The sequence below is a fragment of the Tetrao urogallus genome, assembly GCF_951394365.1.
Source record: "Tetrao urogallus genome assembly, chromosome: 14".
NCBI classification, from domain to species: Eukaryota; Metazoa; Chordata; class Aves; order Galliformes; family Phasianidae; genus Tetrao; species Tetrao urogallus.
In genome coordinates this window covers 9,153,538-9,171,981 of record NC_136827.1, presented here as the reverse complement: position 1 = coordinate 9,171,981, position 18,444 = coordinate 9,153,538, and positions in this window count along the sequence as shown.

The window sequence follows — 18,444 nt, the reverse complement described above, 5'->3', positions numbered from 1 at the left end:
GTTGGTGTAAATATATAAAACACTGACAATACGACACAGAGCTTCTCGAGAGAGGCAGAGAAGGGGGAGCAGAAGGGTGATGCCATTCTGTTGTTTTCAGATGTTCTTGGGAATGATAGCTATGAATGCCTATGAAAAGAGAGAGCTGTGGGGGAAGGCAAGGAATGAATGGGGTAAAAATACATGTTATAAGCAAAGACATATGTGCACTGGTTACCGCTCTATCCGTGGCACAAATATAAATGCGTATATGGAACTAAGTCAAAAGGTAATTTACCTTTCAACACCATCTCTCTCTCATTGCTCTGCTATCTCCATACAAATGTGGATGGGCTGGTGAAGGTTCATAAATAGATTCTGTCCTGTTTGGAGGGCACAGGCGTGAAAAGTAGAGTGACTTCACAAATATGCGGCCATTCGGGGAATACAACTGTGATTTCCTCCTCTCTGGAGGTTATGCTTTAATCACTAGATCGGCCTTCCCTTAGGCAGACAGCAACTTGTTTGAACCCCTGAGAATACTGTATAATTCTATTGTGTGCATTCATTTTTAAGCCACCCTCTGTAAAATTATACAAATGAAGAAACACAACCGATTTGCATTCGTGGGCATTGTATGTATAGGCGTTTGTTTGGGAAGTATGCAAACCAATTGCAATTTGGGCCTGATCCAATGCATACCCAGACCCTTGCTTTGTATGGGTAGGTTTTAATGGTCTCCTTGATTTGCAGTTTGTTTCATTTACCTTGAAAATACGTGGGTAGCAGGCAGTTCTTCAAGGTCTTTTCCATCACAACAAATGAGCTGCCCATCAAGTGAATCTGAGGTTAGAATTACATGACTTTAGCTTATTTGAATGTGTAGGAAAAGATGGATTATAAGTAGGCAACTTTAGCCAGAAAGTTATTAATTAGTTAATGGCTGTTTTATAAAAGCATTTTCCCATGGATCATGGCCTTTTATAGAAATAAAATCGGATAACTGCTTCTCTAGTGCTTCGGATGAAGGCCCAAGAATCTAATCTTATGGGTTTTGTTCCTGGTTCTTCTAACACACATTTCTATTTAAGTGGTTTTTATACCTGCATGCTTAACTTCCTATTCTGAAATGTGAGTTCCCATCTGCATTTGTCTCAAGGATGCTACAAATAGTAATTGCATCCTCTTATGTTTATAAACTAATCTAAAGTATTCAGGCCATTTTTTTTCAAGCTGAAATAGCAGTATGGAAGAGCCCTGCTCAGCTACGCGATGACTTTGAACAATCCTACAAGGGGCCCTGAGATCCAAGTAGACATTACCATGAGTGCTGCAGGAGCACGTAGGGATTTGTTTGCCGTAGATGAAGCAGAAATCCCTCTGCTAAACTGGAGGGGTGATCAGTGCCAGGCAGTGGTTCAGAGCAGGGTGAGCATTTCCACATCACTTGCTAAAGCAGCACCTCTGCTGCCTGCTTCCCTAGGATGATGCTCTGCAGGTGTTACATAGGAGAACCCTCTAGCACCACAGCCAGAAAAGCTTCCAAAGAAGCCTGCTTTGTACATCAATTCCCCGTGTCATCCTTTTCAGCTTGGCTGGTGACTGTCCTCCAGCTCCATTCCTGATGTACATCCCCAGCTCCAGTCCCCAAGTGGGGACATAGGGATACTTAATCCCATCCCCAGGGCAAGTTGAAGCTGCCCTTCATCTACTTGAATGCATTCCTATTCTGCCCTGCGCTGACTTGACCAGGTCTGAGATCAGCACAGAACCAATCTGCACGTGGTTTCACCCCTATGCCCAACTGCTCTCTGACTTGATCTCAACACAGAGACCCCCTGGAAAAGGGCTATGGGTCGGATGGATCTAGCCCATACTGGATCACCCCTTGCTCTTCCAATCCAGACAGCACGGCAGATTTTCAGAACCGTTCCTAAGTGCTGTGATTTCTTTTCTTATTTAACTGGCAGATATCCGTAGCAGTGAGGTTTTCTTATGATAATGGACTAGAGAGAACGTGTCAAAGGAGACAACAGTTCTTTGCTGTAGACTCAAGCTCCCCCTGCTGAAGAAAATGAGTAAAACAGAAGATAATCGTCGAAGTTGAGTTGCTGGACTCGACTTGCTTCAGTGTCAGATTAAGTAATGATATAAATCCCTTAATGATCTGCCTGGCACATGAGGATGAAGAGATATCCTCTTGTAAAAATAGAGCTCAATAAAGCATATCCACACCCTTGCAATCTGGCTGCTGTGGGATACGAGGTTTGGGGCCATTAGTGCAGAATACCACAAATCCTTTTCTTCAAAGCTCTAATGCAAGGGACTCTTCTCATCATCTGCAGAATGACCTATTCAAAAGGACAGGTGGCGAGTCACACATGAATTGCTATCGTATGGTATAATGTATACTCCAAATATTTACAAGACAAGGCTGCACTCCACTCCCTCTCTTGAAACCACATGTATTTATAGATGTAAGCGAAGGCAGAATTTAGCCAATACCATTGCATCCCTATATGAGATGATTAAAATACTGTGGCTTAGCTGCTTTCTTGCTGAATAAATGTGTCCATCATCCTTATCCCCCATATTTCAGCTACTGAGAGCTATATAAACATGATGCAGATCACAGAAACTGCTGTTTGTTCGGCAGCTACAGGTTACTGTGATGTCTCACATTTCTTTTGGTCTGGCATGAATGTCTAATAGTGAGACACTACAAGCTGAGCTAGTCATCATATTATCCCTTTGCATAAGGACCTCCACAAGACAACATGTGTAAATATTACAGCCTTCTTCCTCCTTGTATCTGCCTTTTATTTGTGATTTGAAGAGGGCATAGAAGGAACACAACTGAGTGATCAGTTTAGGTATTAGTCTGCTTGAAATGGGTCAGAGCACCTGATTACGCTACAGTGGAGTTTCGAGCTGAAAGCCCAGGTTTTCCCATGAAAGAAATATCAAAAATACCTGGAAAGGCACTGGAGATATTCCTGACTCCACTGTAATTTTCAACACCGTTTGTACAATTATTTATGACGTTTGACTTCTGTGTTTAAGCTCTTCACAGGAATCAGATCTCCAAAAAGATCTAACTTGAAAACAGATGTTTATACTTATACTTCTGTTTTCACTTCAGGCTGGTCTTTGATGAAGAATGGAATATAGAATAGGAAATGTCGTTTCTTTTATCATACTTAAGTGCAGTGAGTTTGATTTGGACAGTAGAAGCAATTCTCTAAAATCTGGCAGTGCTTTCCATGATTGTTAACTAAGTTACAGTCAGATCATTTTTTTTGACTGTTTGCTAGTTCTGCTATATAGATTGCACTTCATTCTTAAAAGTGCTTGAGATGATTATGAATGGGATCAAGACATGTTTTCCCCTGCCTGGATGTATGAAAATAAAGTGTGCACACACAGTCAGGTGAGACTGCTGTCAGTGGGAGTGGAGCGAGGATCACCCCTTAAGAGTTTACTCAATAGAGGAGAGAGTTTTCCACACACTGACTTCGAATCTACTGTATTTCTACGCCTCTTGCATTTAATGCCAACTCCGTTTTTGCACCTATCTTTTCTCCAAGCTGTTGAGTCAGTTCTTAACTCTGACTCCTTTCCTAACAGCATTAAAAGCTTGTGGATATAAATAGATGTTCCGCTTCTTCATTTCAGTTATGTTCACTGAGTGTCAGAACAGAAACAATAGGAAGGGATTAAGCAGTCACAGAAAAAATAAATACATCCTTGTTCACTGAGCAGTTTACCAGCTGGGCTAATACTGCTTATAATGCCATAAGAATTACTCTTATTAACTAGAAAAAATACAGGCACTTTTGCAGAGGAGACACCAAAATGTGAGTCAGATTAAATGGCTTAGACAGACAATTTTTTGTTCTTGGATCTGACAGTTTTATGCCAACTTTCTATGGCATGATCATAGTAGTTCAACTGCAGTAACAAGCAGGAGCTGTGATCACTCTGTAGGTCACAGATGACATTTCTTTTGAATCTAGAGCATCTTAACTGTATTCAAGACCACCCAAACTTTCAGCATGCAAACGAGCACAGAGGTGAGGTTAAAGAGCAATCTGATCACAAAAATGAACGAAAGGAGAGGTAACAGGGAAATAGTTTTTGGTTTGTCTCACCAAACCCTTGCATTGTGACTCAGAGCTGAGGCCTAAAAGTTTAAGCGAGAACAACCATACAAAATTTTCACTGATACTCTTATCTATAGATGTGGAGGCTTCAAGACAAGAAAGGGTGTTTTCCAAAAGACATGCTCTTTCTAGTCCACGGAGATATTCTGCACCAGACAGAAGTTCCTCAGGGTGCAACTCTCTGGCTTTTATTATGCCAGACCAAGAAATCAGACAAGATAATTGGGAAGGTCCTTCTGGTCTTAAAACCCATGAATTTATGATTCATTTAATTTAACTGCTTTAATTGCAGGTGCAAGGTCATACAAATATTTCACAAAGGCAATGATAATATTGTTTCAATGCAGTGCTGTGTTTGAGAGACTCCCATGCTGAGCTGCTCCACCAAAACAGATGACAGGCAGCCCTCATTCCAGCTGGAAAGCCAAACATGCTTAGAAATGTGTTTTAGATTTCTGTTTTTCAACTGGAAGATGAGCTGAGCCTGGTATGCCTAGATGGACTAGTCAGCACTGAACTGTTTTCACACTTACCAGAGTTGGATGTGAAAGTCCAATTCAGTTTGTGTATCACATTGGATACCTATCCTGTGATCACATCATTCCTTGGCCAATGTCCTGTGGTACAACCCTTTAGAGGCTTTGATAGGAACCTGATGAGATGGCAATCATGGGCTGTGATTGACATTTCCAAAGTGAGCTAAAAAAATCAAGCAAGCCTTGGTCTCTCTGAAGAGTGCGGTTTGAAATCAAATACATTTTTGGCCAGCACAGTTTTGTGGCATTGAGTATAATAGTATTTCATTTTGTTCAATGACTAGCTTTCATCTTAAACAACTCCCTCCTTCAAAAATGGAGCTCATCTATAATAAATTAAAGACGGTATTTGGTGTGGGTACTCATTTAAGAGAGGTGGTTTAGTTCTGCAAGGTACCACCTACAGTTCTGTAAAAGGATCTCAAATCTCACATGCTGTTATTCCTCTCATGTACCCAAACTGCCCCTCTAATCTCCTCCTCCTTCCCACTCCAACACCCACAGCAGCTTGTGCAAACAGTTTGCCTCTACTGCAGCTTTTTTTTTTTTTAAAGTATCTGTAGCCCTTATGCAGCCTTCCTTCACAGGAATGGGTGTTACCCAGTAGTCTGAACCTCCAACAGAGGTCATTATGTTGGGTTCTGCTACACATTGCAAGGGATGCGCAAGGATTAGCAAAGAGCTTCCAGGTTACAGAGATTGAGAGAACTGAATGGGCATTAGTAGTGGTCAAACAAAGAGGAGCTTATTTTCTGCATAGTTGCTTATTTTCTGCATGGTCTGGATGCTTGCAGAAATAGCCGAGGGAGAGGATAGCAGTAATTGTGGTAAGGCTGTGAGTGGTGTGTGTGCTCGAGTTGTTACAGGGTTTTTGTACGTGTCTTATATTTATCTCTAGACTGGATTATCACAATGCACTCTCCCATGCTTGGCCCAGAAAATGTTTGCCTAATCTTCTTGCCAAAGCGATTAATAAAGTGATTAAAAGATCACTTGACAAACTGCAAGGTTCCCTCAGCTGTGGTTAATTTCATGTGTTATATTTCATGGCACTGGGTCTATCTGTGAAGTTTGTATCCAGATCAGCATGTGCAACCTCTGGCATGAGCTGTCAGCCCTGCAGGGCCCTCTGGAACTACGTGCTCTGTCCAGAGAGACACTGGCCTCTGAAGTAGGTCAGTGCCTGTTTGTGCAGGGACTCCTCTAATTGCTCCTGAAGCTCTTCTGACTCCCAAGCCCAGCAGCCAGTCTCAGCCTCGCTTGCTCCTTGCTTGGCACCCTGCATTTGTAGGGTTCCTTTATCAGAAAAACATTATCAAAATACAGGGCAGGTACAGAGGTGTGCCTGGACACAAAGGTAGTTCTATAGGTAAAGATAGGTGTGGATTACTTGGAAAGAGGGGCTAAGAGGTTTTGCCTTGCAGTAGCCACACCATTCCCACAGCAGCTACACTCAGGCATGGTTGTGAAGGCAGTATTCCCCATACCAGGTGATATTTAAATAATATTTCATTCTTGTACTTAATGTGGCCCATTTCTTTAGTTCCTGTTGAGCAGAGACTCTTCTACCAGCCACACGTGATTTCCTTGTGATGCAATAAAACTGCATGCTCAGAACTGGCATTACCACTCACAGCCTGTTACAGTCACCGGGGCACTAATTACCCCCCTCCCCTCCCAGAATTTGATGTCATGTAACTCACAGGATGCATCATTACCTTGGAGATTAGAGCACTCAAGCGCCCCTCCCTCTGGTGCTGTACCTAAAAGAACAGCAGGAGCTACTCATGGCTAGCCATGTTTGGGACAGAACAGATAGCGGCCAGTTCAATTTGTGTTTAGGAGCAACTTCGGACTCTGATGAAGCACTTTGATTAAAATTCAGCTTTTTTTCCCCCCAGCTGAACTTGTGTCCTTTTCTTACTCTTAAATTTTTTTTTTCTCTTCGATGTATTTATCAATGTTAATTTGTTAATTTTGTTATAGGTTCTGCCATCCCACATCCTCTTGCTCTGCATCCTTGCTCCCCGTCATCAGCATCTCATTCTGTTTAGCCACAGCAGAGTGTGATCCATTTTGGAATAATCAGTTAGGCACTGGCAGATATCTCCATTTGAAATCCAAAGGAAGAATTTCTCCATCTGCAAAATCAGCAAGTCTATGGCTGTGCAGATGGAAGGTTGAAGAGAAAATAAAAAGATAAGCCTAAAATCACTTTCCAAGCTGGTAAAAGCCAAGGAAAATCAGGCAGATCCAGGACTGGGAGAGGAAACAAACCTCAAAAAGAAATGGTGAGGTTGATGCCTATCAAACTAAGCTGTAGTGGCACTAGTGGTTTGTGTACAATAAGATCACACAGGGAAAGCATGAGAGCGTAGCTGTGGTATGGAGGCAGTGCTCCTGCACTGGGCAGGAGGCCCTTGGGCATGGAGATAGAAGCATGTAAAGCAGGAGAGGAAAGAGGGAGTCCTGCTCTTTTCACTCCTGGAAGGAGTCATTTATCATGACAGCCCACCTTTGCTTTGAAGGCTTGCAGATGCCTCATGATAAAGAACTCAGAACTTTTATTGTAAACATTTCATGGATTCTATGGCTTGGAGGCAATTTTGAGTGAAATCTGTAGGAAGCAGTTCACTTCTGTAACCTCAGGGCACAAAGGTTGTGGGAGTGGAGTGATGTCTATGGTCTCCACCTGGGTGCAGGCACCAAGGGAGCTGCACCAGCTCGTCCATGGGCTGAACTACGGCTTGAGAGCGTTATCTGTGAGGTTGGTATGTGGGCCTCACCACGCTCCCTGTACCCTCTCTTTCTTCCCCAGGTCAGCCAGTTTTCTAATCACCAGTCAATGGTTTGTCCAAAGGCCATCTGCCCCACATGGCTTCTGTGGGAATACAAGCTCCTGAAAGCCTTGCCTTTAGCCATGCCTTGTATGCAATATACAATCCTGGCACACAGAACAGTAGACAAAGAAAAGAGCAAGGAATGTTCTGGGGGGGGAAGATAGCTTTAACTTGGCCTGATACTAGCTGAGCAGGTACAGCAGTCCTGACTTCAGAAATGTAGTATCTAAACTATTCTGAGACAGTTTCTGCTGGAGGTCTTCACCAGGTGAAATGACTGCACGATCTTAATGGAATCAACTTTTCCCCCAACATTTAGAGCCCTGCTGGCATGATCTATGTGAACCTTGCATTGACCTTTGTCTTGCAGATCCATATCTCATCTGCAGATGATTCCCATACTTCTGTCATTCTGGGACAAAGACCAGAAAAGAGATTTAAGTTCGAGCACATAAAATACTACTTGCTTTTTCTCCCCCCCATCTGTCTTGCAGACTACAGGGAATAATTAGAAGATAATCTCTCTTAATTCCACAATACATAAAGCAATAAAACAGATGCCAGGATGGAACAGTCAGTGGAGCGAAGTTACGCCATCTAATCTCTTTCAAAAGCTGTGATTTTGCTAGAATGTTGCAAAACCAGAGAGATAATTCAGCATGCAATGCAGCAGATTGGGACAAAGGAGACGTATGAGCTTTCTGTCTATAGATATGGAAGGAAATGGGAGCCTGGACTTTAAATGACAGTTGGGGAATAAATCAACTGTGGACATGATAATCTTAAATATAATAAATACACTCACAACTAGCAGATTTATAATTAGCACACTTCTGTAGGACTTCTACTGAAGAATCACAAAGCATTTTCACAAAGGAAACTGCAGTTTTGGGCCCATTTTATGGATGAGCCAACAGACATTCAAGGAGGGAAGGACTTGCCTGAAGTCAGTAAAAATCATCTGACACTGAGCATGTTGCTACTCTTCTGGACCATTGCTTTTCTGGCATGTGAGGCAACAACTGTGGGTGTAACTTGTCTGTCTGGATAATTGTTTGATAATAAATAACAGATCAAAGGGAGATACTCTCTGGATGCTAAGAGTCTCTGAGAGGGTGTTAGTGGCAAGACAAAGCTCAGAGGCTATAACTAGTTGCAGATTAAAAAACAAAAATAAACCCTTGGAAGGTGAAAGACCAAGAAAACTGGATTTACAGAGGCAGATCCCATTCAGATGCAATTTATCTCTCATGCAGTAACGTGGAGGTGGTAAGATTGCCCAGAACTTGCATGACATCTTACACACGTGGTGTGTATTCCTTAGGCAGCGCTGCATAATAAGTGTCTAATTATTATTATGATTACACTTGGCATTTTTAATAACAGCAGTAATTGGGTGATGTTGATGGCCTCATTTTAGGATTCTGTACTTGGCCTGGAGCTCCAGTCATTAAGTGCTAGCTGTGCAAAGAATAGCGTTTCATGAAATATATTTCATGTCCCAGATATCTGCCAGGCTGCAGGGCAAATGCTGACAGTGTCCTTAATGCCAGGAGAGGTGTATGTCTTTTAGACATTCATAAGACCTTAGTGACACACTGTGATTTCCCACATTAGCACACTCAGGTCAGTGGGAAAGCTAATTAAACAGAAGGCATTTGGCTTTGATCAGCTGCTTAAACTATATTGCCATGATAAAATCAAATGAAGCTCTGCTACTATCATAATGCATTCTGAAATGTAGAAGGGTGTGGGTGAGTGTTATAAGCAATATGAGCTAATGGTTTAAATCCTGGACTTGTAAGACATGGATGACGTGGATCTAAGTCAGAGAAATAAGTCTAGATATCCAAACAGAAAATGGAGACAGCGATTTGGCAAAGGATTTTAGCAGATGCAGAGGTTACCCTTAGAAAAGCACATAACACGAGCAGTTGACTTGAGCCAGATGGGATGTAAACTGGTACTTAAGGATAAGCATATGTTTACATGCTTATTAAATGAGAACAGGTTGCTGAACCAAAGCATAAGTAGTTGAGCTCACTCAAAATGCTGCAAGATTTTTAGTAAAATGAAAAGGGAATTGCACTTCTCTCAATCTTTGTTCTTGCAGTTTGTTACACGGCTCCCATCTCCCAGCAACTTTTGAAACAGCGTACTATTTATTTTTACCCAAAGTACCAGAAACACAAAAATCTCAGGTAAATTCTTACACCATTGGTGTAAATCAAAACCTGGGTTAAAAGAACACAGCTTGGATTTCTGTGGCCTCCAAACTGCTTTTCAAATGTATTAGGAGGAAGGAACAGATTCACTCATGAATGTCCAAGTGCAAAGCAATGCAACAGCGTTAAGGACAAAGGGCACATGCTAAAAATTGAGTAGATATTAATGAAAGGCCAATATCCTTGGGAGGATCGATGCTTGGAGGTGCAATCCTGAGCTCTAGTCCATTACCACAGAGCTGTAATCAGTCATCACCAGCTCTGTGTAACTTATTAGTACTCTATTTAGCTGAGCTCCACCAGAGGCCACTGTTGTTAAATATATGTAGGTATTTTAGGGTGTGCGATGTACAGATCGTTTACTCTCTGGTTAGCAAATACAATGGGCATTACCTATTTAGGAAATTTTAAGGCTTTCTTTCCCCACCTTTAAAAGCACAGGTAGATTTCTGAAAGACATACATTTCTTCTTCTTAACAAGAAATGGATATTAACGATCATGATTTTTCAGAGAGCACAGCATGTACTGAACAACAACTGTCCCTCAGACAAGAGCTTATGGAAAATACAGGGATACATGCATATAACAAAATGAAGGAGGAAAGGAGGTACTTGATACCTATTTTGTTCATTAATTTTTCAATTCTTACTTGAACAGATGGCCTGAAAGTCTTACTGAACCAGAGCTTTCTTATACTCCATCTGTAGGATTCTGTAATACTGGGAAGAAAAAAAAAATCTCATCATAATTTGCTTTTTAAAATGTCCTGGCACACTCGAGATTCTTCATGATACAGAAGTGCCAAAAAAAAAAAATAAATAAATAAAAACAGCCATGAAAATTCATTAGTTATCTTTGAGGAGAATGGTCTTGCAGGAATGACATTAGGGGTGCAGTTCATGTGTGAAGATTCATATCTCAATGTGAATGTCATTCACAGGGACCCAGCAAACCTATTTGAGCACCAGGGATTGGGGGGAACAAGGTTTCAATAAGATACTGATTTACTGAATGCAAATAATATTTTAACAAGAAAAGTAGGACAGATGAAGGGCTTTTCCCAAGTGCATAACTGAGTCTGAAAGGGAGTTCCTCTCCCTAACATGAGACAGTGTTGAGTCTAACTCCAGATGAAGTTTATTCTTCTGGGATCAATCCCACAGCTGACAGCCTAAAACCAAACAGCTTTGTTTTGCCTACCTATATTAACTGTGAAGCTTAATAATGATAATTTAGACAAAGATTTATTTAAAGGTACCTCTCCTCTGCTTTCATCTTACATAGCAAAAGACTGGCCTTGCTATGGGGCTATAAAGCACTATGAATGCCACCATAGCTGGAGAGTTTGGGAGGGAAGGAGTCTAATAAAGACTGTAGCCTGTGCATTTCTGTAACAAATTATTGTTGACTGGTCTAACACATTAAGGATCTTTGAATTCTCCAGAATGCAATATGTTCAGTGCAGCAAATAGCTGGCAGCTTCCGTACCATCTTAACAAACTGCCTTAGATAATCTGATGGAATAATCTGCATTACAGCATTCAATTTCCCATCAGCTGATGATGAAATCCCTCTCAAACTGCTTTTCTGCTATTTGACTCAGGATATTGCTTCTTGGCTAGCCTACAGCCTCCCTCCAGTCATCAATAAGCATTTTAATTGTCAAAATAAAATCCTAAATGTGAATCAAATCTTAGCAGTTCCAAATTCTGTTTCTGCAAAGGATCTTGTCAAGGCTGCTGTTTAGCACTAGAGGGCAATCGAGGTACACATGCCAAATATTCTCCTCTTAGTAGCATTTGCCCTGGGGAGCAGTGACAAACAGGGCAGTGATGTCCGTTTCAGCCCAATCTCTGCATGGGGAAGCAACACAGCATTGCCCTGGTGAGGTGGGCATCACCTAGAACATAGCTCAGGAGACCAAGGGCTGAAAATGAGCCAACTGAGGGAAGCAACTCCAGGTTGGATAGGGGAAAACGGGTTGGTGCAACCAATTCATCATCATCTTGGCTACATGGAGAAGATGGGCAGAAACCCAATGACTTCATCACCTTTCTCAGACAGAAAATCAGATAAATAGGTTTTCCTATTCCTATTTTGGGGAATTGGAACATCTCTAGATCTATGCCTACATGCTAAGGGCAGATGTATCTCAGTGGTATGTACTACATGGAACTGGTATGTACTACATGGAACTGCAGCCAGCAGTGCACTCCCATTCACCCCATTCCATCTCACAGCTGCAGCAAGCCTGTCCAAGAGGTTCCTTGGTGCCAATGGCCAAGGAAAAACTGCAATAATAAACATGAATTAGAAGTAGTCATAGCAATTGCTATGTGAACTTCAGGTCCTAAAATCTATGAATCTCAGATGGAATCTGCATTGTAGTAAATCCTCCTGAGCTATTCTCCGGGCCATCTTATTTAAATATTTGCTTAGTGCAGCAGATAACCCTCATAAAATGGAGTGATCTGTCAGGATGAAATAAATGCAATTTCTCCCTCCTCTAGCCACCCAGCTGCCTGTGCTCCCGCCCATGCTTTAAGCACATAAAGCGCTGTGCAGCAGTAGGAAATTCTGCATATAATTTGGGTGGAAGTCGTTAGGCCCAGCCCTGTGGTTGTGAATTCACAGTTTCTTTAGCCAATACACAGAACTCCAGTCTCCTGCAACCATTACATCTGCCTGCCAGGAGTCTCTTACAGGAAACTGAGGAAAATCCTTCTCTGTTCTGATGAGAACTCTTTGCATTTTCTATAGTGCTTGTTTTGTACAAGTACTCCTGTCAAATCTATCACCAAAGAACATTTGGGAGGGGACAGCACATTCAAATTCAGTATTTCTGCATATTAATGTGAGTTAGTGGTGCAGTGTAAGAAACAAGCAGTCAGCCACGGCACAGATCGCTGCTACTCACCCAGTGAGAATTAATCACCGCAGACCAAAATGAATGATAGCTCATACAGTTACAGCCTCATTCAAGAAAGAAAATGCAAGAAAATCATTTTCAGCTGCATTTAAAGTGGTTTTACTCTGCTTCAGTGTGAAGCCAGTACAGGAGATACAGGAAAAAAGGGGATAGACTTTTGCAGGGTCTGTTGTGATAAGACAAGAGGAAATTGTTTTGAACTAAAAGCAGGGAGATTTAGACTGAGTACCTGATGGAGCTGTAGGTGTCCCTGTTCATTGCATGGAAGTTGAACTAGATGACCTTTAAAGGTTCCATCCAACTCAAAAAACACTATGATTCTAAACCATCTACATATTTTGAGACCTTCCCATATATCTTGGGATCTAATTCATGATAGCATATCTGGATGAGTTATCCTGTTCACACAGACCATACATATATATTCCTCAGCACAGCTGATCACATCTCCAGGCTTGCAGATCACCTTGGGTAACAGGTAGGAAGTTTTTATATTTATATTGCACGTGCAGATCGTACTAAAAGGACTTAATACTTACACTGCACACCACACAAGTGGGTCCAATGTGTTTATAAGTTTGAAGAATTTCACACTGGTTGAGCATTAAGGTTACTTTCAGAGCCTTCCTACAAGCTGGTGACCAACACTAAGAAAATAATCAGATTTCCCATGGCACTGGACTAGAAGTACACTTGCAGTCAATTACCATATCCATGCAGAGCAATATCAATCTGTAGTAATGAGCAGTACCTCCTAAAACAAATAACACACACTAAGTTTTTCACATGATCATCTGACCATATCCTGAAGCACCTAATTTAGAAGTGATCAGACACACACGTGGAACATAAAGCACTTAATGTGCTACAGCAAACAAAAATTCCTATATTCCTTTGTAGCTCCTAACAACACATTTGCTTATCCATCTGCCTAAACTCTCTGCACCAAGCCAAAACCTCAGCCTCCTATGAGCAGTGCCCCAGGATGGGACGTGGCATATGGCAGAATGGAGCTGCCTTCCAGGGTGGCCATGAGCTGCTCATCTCCAAGCTCCCCTGCCACTTCCCATGGGAGAACAAGTCATTAGTCCCAGTGTCGCAGCCAAATTTCAATCTAGGTCATTACTAGCAGTTTAATTTTCCCCAGCGGCTTCATTTGGACATGGTATTCATCACTCTCTCTGAAACAGTTATGGGAGAACCACTGAGCATTGATGACAGAGGTTTTTATTCCCACTTTTGGCTGCTTGACAGTGATGGAAAAAGCCTATCCAGGGCAGACACGTGAGCATACAGTACAGAAATCTTTGACATCCCTTCAAACGCCGTGCAGAGGAGTATAGCATTTTTGTCTGCATCGTTAGAAAACTTCGCACTTCGATTGCAAGTGATGTGGACACAAGACATACATGCACACCACGGGCCATGGTGGGACTGTTGTGTCTAAGCACTGTGCTTGCTGGGAGCAGCTGCCTCTACACCATGGGCACAGAGCAGATGAAGCCATACTTCCTACAGCTTTTGCTCTCTATGTCTTTAATGCTGTAAACCATGATTGTTTTAATTCAGAAATTGAGTGGAATCTTGCCCTGCTGAACCTTGGTAACTACTTACTACAAATTGCTCCTCCACTTTCAGCAGCAACCTTGCAGCTCTGACTGCTTAAACAGCCTGCAATTTACTAGTGCTTTAGACAAAGAATATGGAAAAACAAGGGAAACCTCCATCCTTTCTGAACTATGAGCCTCCGAAGAGAGGCTACTCTATTGTGTGTTGTGGACAAGTCCATAAGTAACACAGAGCATGACATACACCTTGCTTGACAGAGAGATGTAGTTTTCTGAAGATGTTTTTGTTGCTACCATAAAGCACAAGAGACAATACCACCTGCTGGTGTGAGGTGATGTCTGCACAACTTATAGTTAATAACACAAAGGAGTGAAGAGAGCCACGTTTCAGCCCTGTGTTGCTTCTTCCCTCCCACCTCTCCAACCTGCAATCTCCCATTCACAAGATTGTGAGTTTCCAGGAAATTATGCAGAGACCCAGTCTGAACACATTAGATCCTGATCAGAACTAAAATCACAATTCTTAGTGTTCCCAATCCAAAAAAAATTTGAATCCCTCTAAGCCCACGTGTACTATTGGTCTCTTGGATGCTTAGGAATCTGAAGTCAAATGGGACCAGATTGTCATACTCTGGGGTGTGCAGGCAATGTTTTGCTCCTGTGAGCTAATGAGTGGGGTCTCTTATGGGACTTGATAATTCCTACACAGCTTATACTGCATTTCCTGCACAAATTCCTCTTCCAGGCTTCAGGATTGTTATGCTGTAACCTATTCCTGAGACTGCAACAAGCAGATACGCTACATGGCAAACACTCTATGGTTGCTTCCTCTGAGACTTCATCCTAGATAGTTGCCAAAAAAGCAGAGGACATAGATAAATATTCCTTTGAAAATCTGCCGGTGCCAACACCCAAGACTAAGATCAATGGGAAAGCAGCAAACCTCCACTGCATTCATATACCTGGCTCTGAAACCACAGCCTGTTGATAGCAAGATTTTAGGGCTCCCTCCTCAAAGCAGCCAGCACCACTACAACTAAAGGTCACCAGATATGAAAGGGAGAAATGATAGATACCCACAGGGAACAGAAGATACAGCTTCCTTCCATTTAGGAGAGGCAGTTCTTTGTACAGATGCTTGTCTTCACTCAAGTAATTGTCACCTCTGAATATCTAGGTGCAGAATACCTAACTATATTATAAGAGTATATGTATAAATGCATGTCCTAATTATATGTGCATATAAGTGCAAATATAACACACAAAGGACTCTGGACCTTTTACTTTCCTGAAGTTGTTGATTGTTGATCATTCCTGTCCCACCTCTTCTCCCTTTCCTGCTTTTCTATTTTGTCCTCCCCCAACCCTCTGATCCCATCATGGCCATATATCATCTGTGGTTTACAGAGCCACAGGGATTGCTAAAGGGAAAGGAAGAGAAGTTTTCAGATAATGCATGTGGAATTTATGCCTTGGAACATCTGCCTGAGAGATGCCAAAGGGGATAAGGCAGTGCCTGTCCCAGTCAATTCAGTGATAATGCTGAGTGACCTGAGCTGTTATCAGACATAAACGTGCCATTCCCTCAGTAGCAGTTTCCTTAGCACACAACAGACTTTAAACCCAGCAAAGCTGATTAGCTATGAAGTAGTGACACAGTGGTGTTCTTAAAATCTATCCAGGATGCAGGCACATCATCTGTTCCTGATATCTCACGCAACAAGGGCAGGCTGCTGCCCTGCTCAGCACCCTGCAGTGGAACAGGGTCCTCCATCATCACTAGTAATGCACTGCATGTGAGCACTGAATGATGTTGCTTGTCTCTCCCTTGAGTAGGAAGCATAAATGAGCAGAAATCAGTGAGATATTTGTTCCAAAGTCTGATCTCTGAGCTGCTCCAGCCAGACTAAGAGGCAAACAGGACTGCTGGCATCTCACTTAGCATGGTGGTATTTCACAGTCCAGTATTTTCTCCTTTTCAGAAAGAAAAGCAGTCACTGGGATGGAAAGAAGAAATCACATGACAGGGAAAAAAGCTACAGTTGGGAATGGGCTGTGCTCATCTCTATGCGTGAGGTATGTCTAGGCATCTCTCATTTTTCTTTATTAGCAAAATCTAACTTTGTCAAGTGCTGCTCTGCAATTTCAAAAGCAGGCACTGACTGCAAATAGACAGATGTCAACAGCATGTAGTCACCTAGAAGATAGCCCTTGCATTTCTCACCCCACAGACCCCAGTCTCGTTAGAAACAAAGCATGTTTCTCACTGGTGGCTGAGATCACAAAGACAAATAGCCAGTGGTGCTGCTCTGCCCCATGTTCAGGCTGTTAGTTGTCAGATGCATTCTGAGGTTGTTCTTGTGGCTTTGTCCCAAGCTACACCCCTTGAGAAACTGTAGGTCATTTCCCTTCTTTGATGTTGTTATAGGACCTTCAAGAAAAAACAACAACAACAACAAAAAAAACAGTATAGCTGGACAAAGGAACATTTTCCACTGAACGCAAAATCCTGTGAAAATAATTTTCAACAAAAAATGGAAATCATCACTACATTTCGCTCTTTTGTTGAGGCAAAGCAAACCAGAAATACAGATAGATTTGGAAATATTTGCTGGAGAAATATGTCTTTTTCAGACCAGCATGGAGATGTCCATAGAGGCTGAGAAGTTGTCAGTCAAATAATTCATGCTTGGAAATGCCTATCTCATAGGGATACCCTTGTGCTACTAAAGTCCTTTCAGTCAGACAGTGGTGTTTGTTCACGAGGGATTTGATGTTGCTTTGCAGGAAAGTGGGGAATCTCTTTCAGTCAGATGCAATCTTGCTGACCAAGGCTGCGTGGCATGAACATGTTCTCCTTGTGCATGATCCTGTCTCTGCGTATAACAGTCTACATACCTGGATGTTCTGAAGGATGAGATGTTGGATGATTCCATGTGCTGACAAAGGAGAGACTGGGTAAGGGCAACCAGCTTGGTTTTGTAATGGAGATTTATGCGCTGTCTTGTTCTGTTATTCATGTGCCGAATTGCAAGATGAAGAAAATTTTGTTCTGTTTTCTGCAATGGAGGGAGGAAGTTGAGGGAGAAATGACAGTGGAAATGGCTGGGTTTGAGCCACAGCTCCTCTAACTCAACGACGGACAATGCCTATAATACTCTGTTTCAAATATCAAACATGAACATAGGTCTGCTGCAGTGAGCTCCAGATTCACAGCCTCAGGGACATTTCAGGGGAATAAGAAGAGAGTTTTCATCTTTTTTCTCCCATCGTTCTGATTTGTTTCTGTCAAATACCTGTCTTTGCCATTTCCCCTTTGCTAAATGCTGAGAAATTACCACTTGGATGTATGAGAAGTGACCCCTATTCCAGTGAACGAAACCAGCACAGATTAATGATACAGGATAAGAGAGCAGTGCTGGTATTAAACAAAACACTGGGCTTTCTTACCCTGCTCCTTCAAGAGGCCATTCCCTAGAGCAGGCATGGGGACATCGCATTCTTGCACAGCCTGTTAGTGATGTCAGCAGACAAACAGTCAGGAATTATCATCATACGCATTCTTGAAGGCAAGTTCTGATGTTTGGAATGACAGAACGAGTACAGTGTTTTTTTTGAGTTAGCCATTGTAACAAAGCAAATACATGTCTCAGCTATATTTTATGAGCACTCATTTTTCAGAACTTTTCCAGTGTAGCTTTCTCAAAACTCTTGCCATTCACAGTCCTATATGCCTCAGGTGAATAAGGCAAGGAGAATTGCTGTTTCTTTTGTTTGTGAATGGTCTTTGACATTCCCTGCCTGTATCATTAAGTGAAGGTCTGGTGAGTTCTGATACTAGTGAAAGCTATCTATTATGATCTCCATTTCTAATTTGTCTGCGCTTGCAGAATTGTTGTGTCAAGATATGGTGCCAAGGTCCCAGAAACTGTAGACTTGAAAGATTTTACACTGCCATCACAGACTTTGTTCATGCATTATTACACTTATTAATGTCTATCACCAGGACATATGGAAGAGCAGTTACACCAGTCCTGTTAGATCATCACTCAGAGATTAGAAGCGAGTAAAAACTGCAAAGCATTCTCCATAAATATTCATTGGAATTGTTTACAATGCAGTTACTCTGAAGACAGCCAGGCATCATGGCTGGAGGTACTGCATCGATTTTCTCCTACAGCTATCAAGATAAAATCTGCTCAT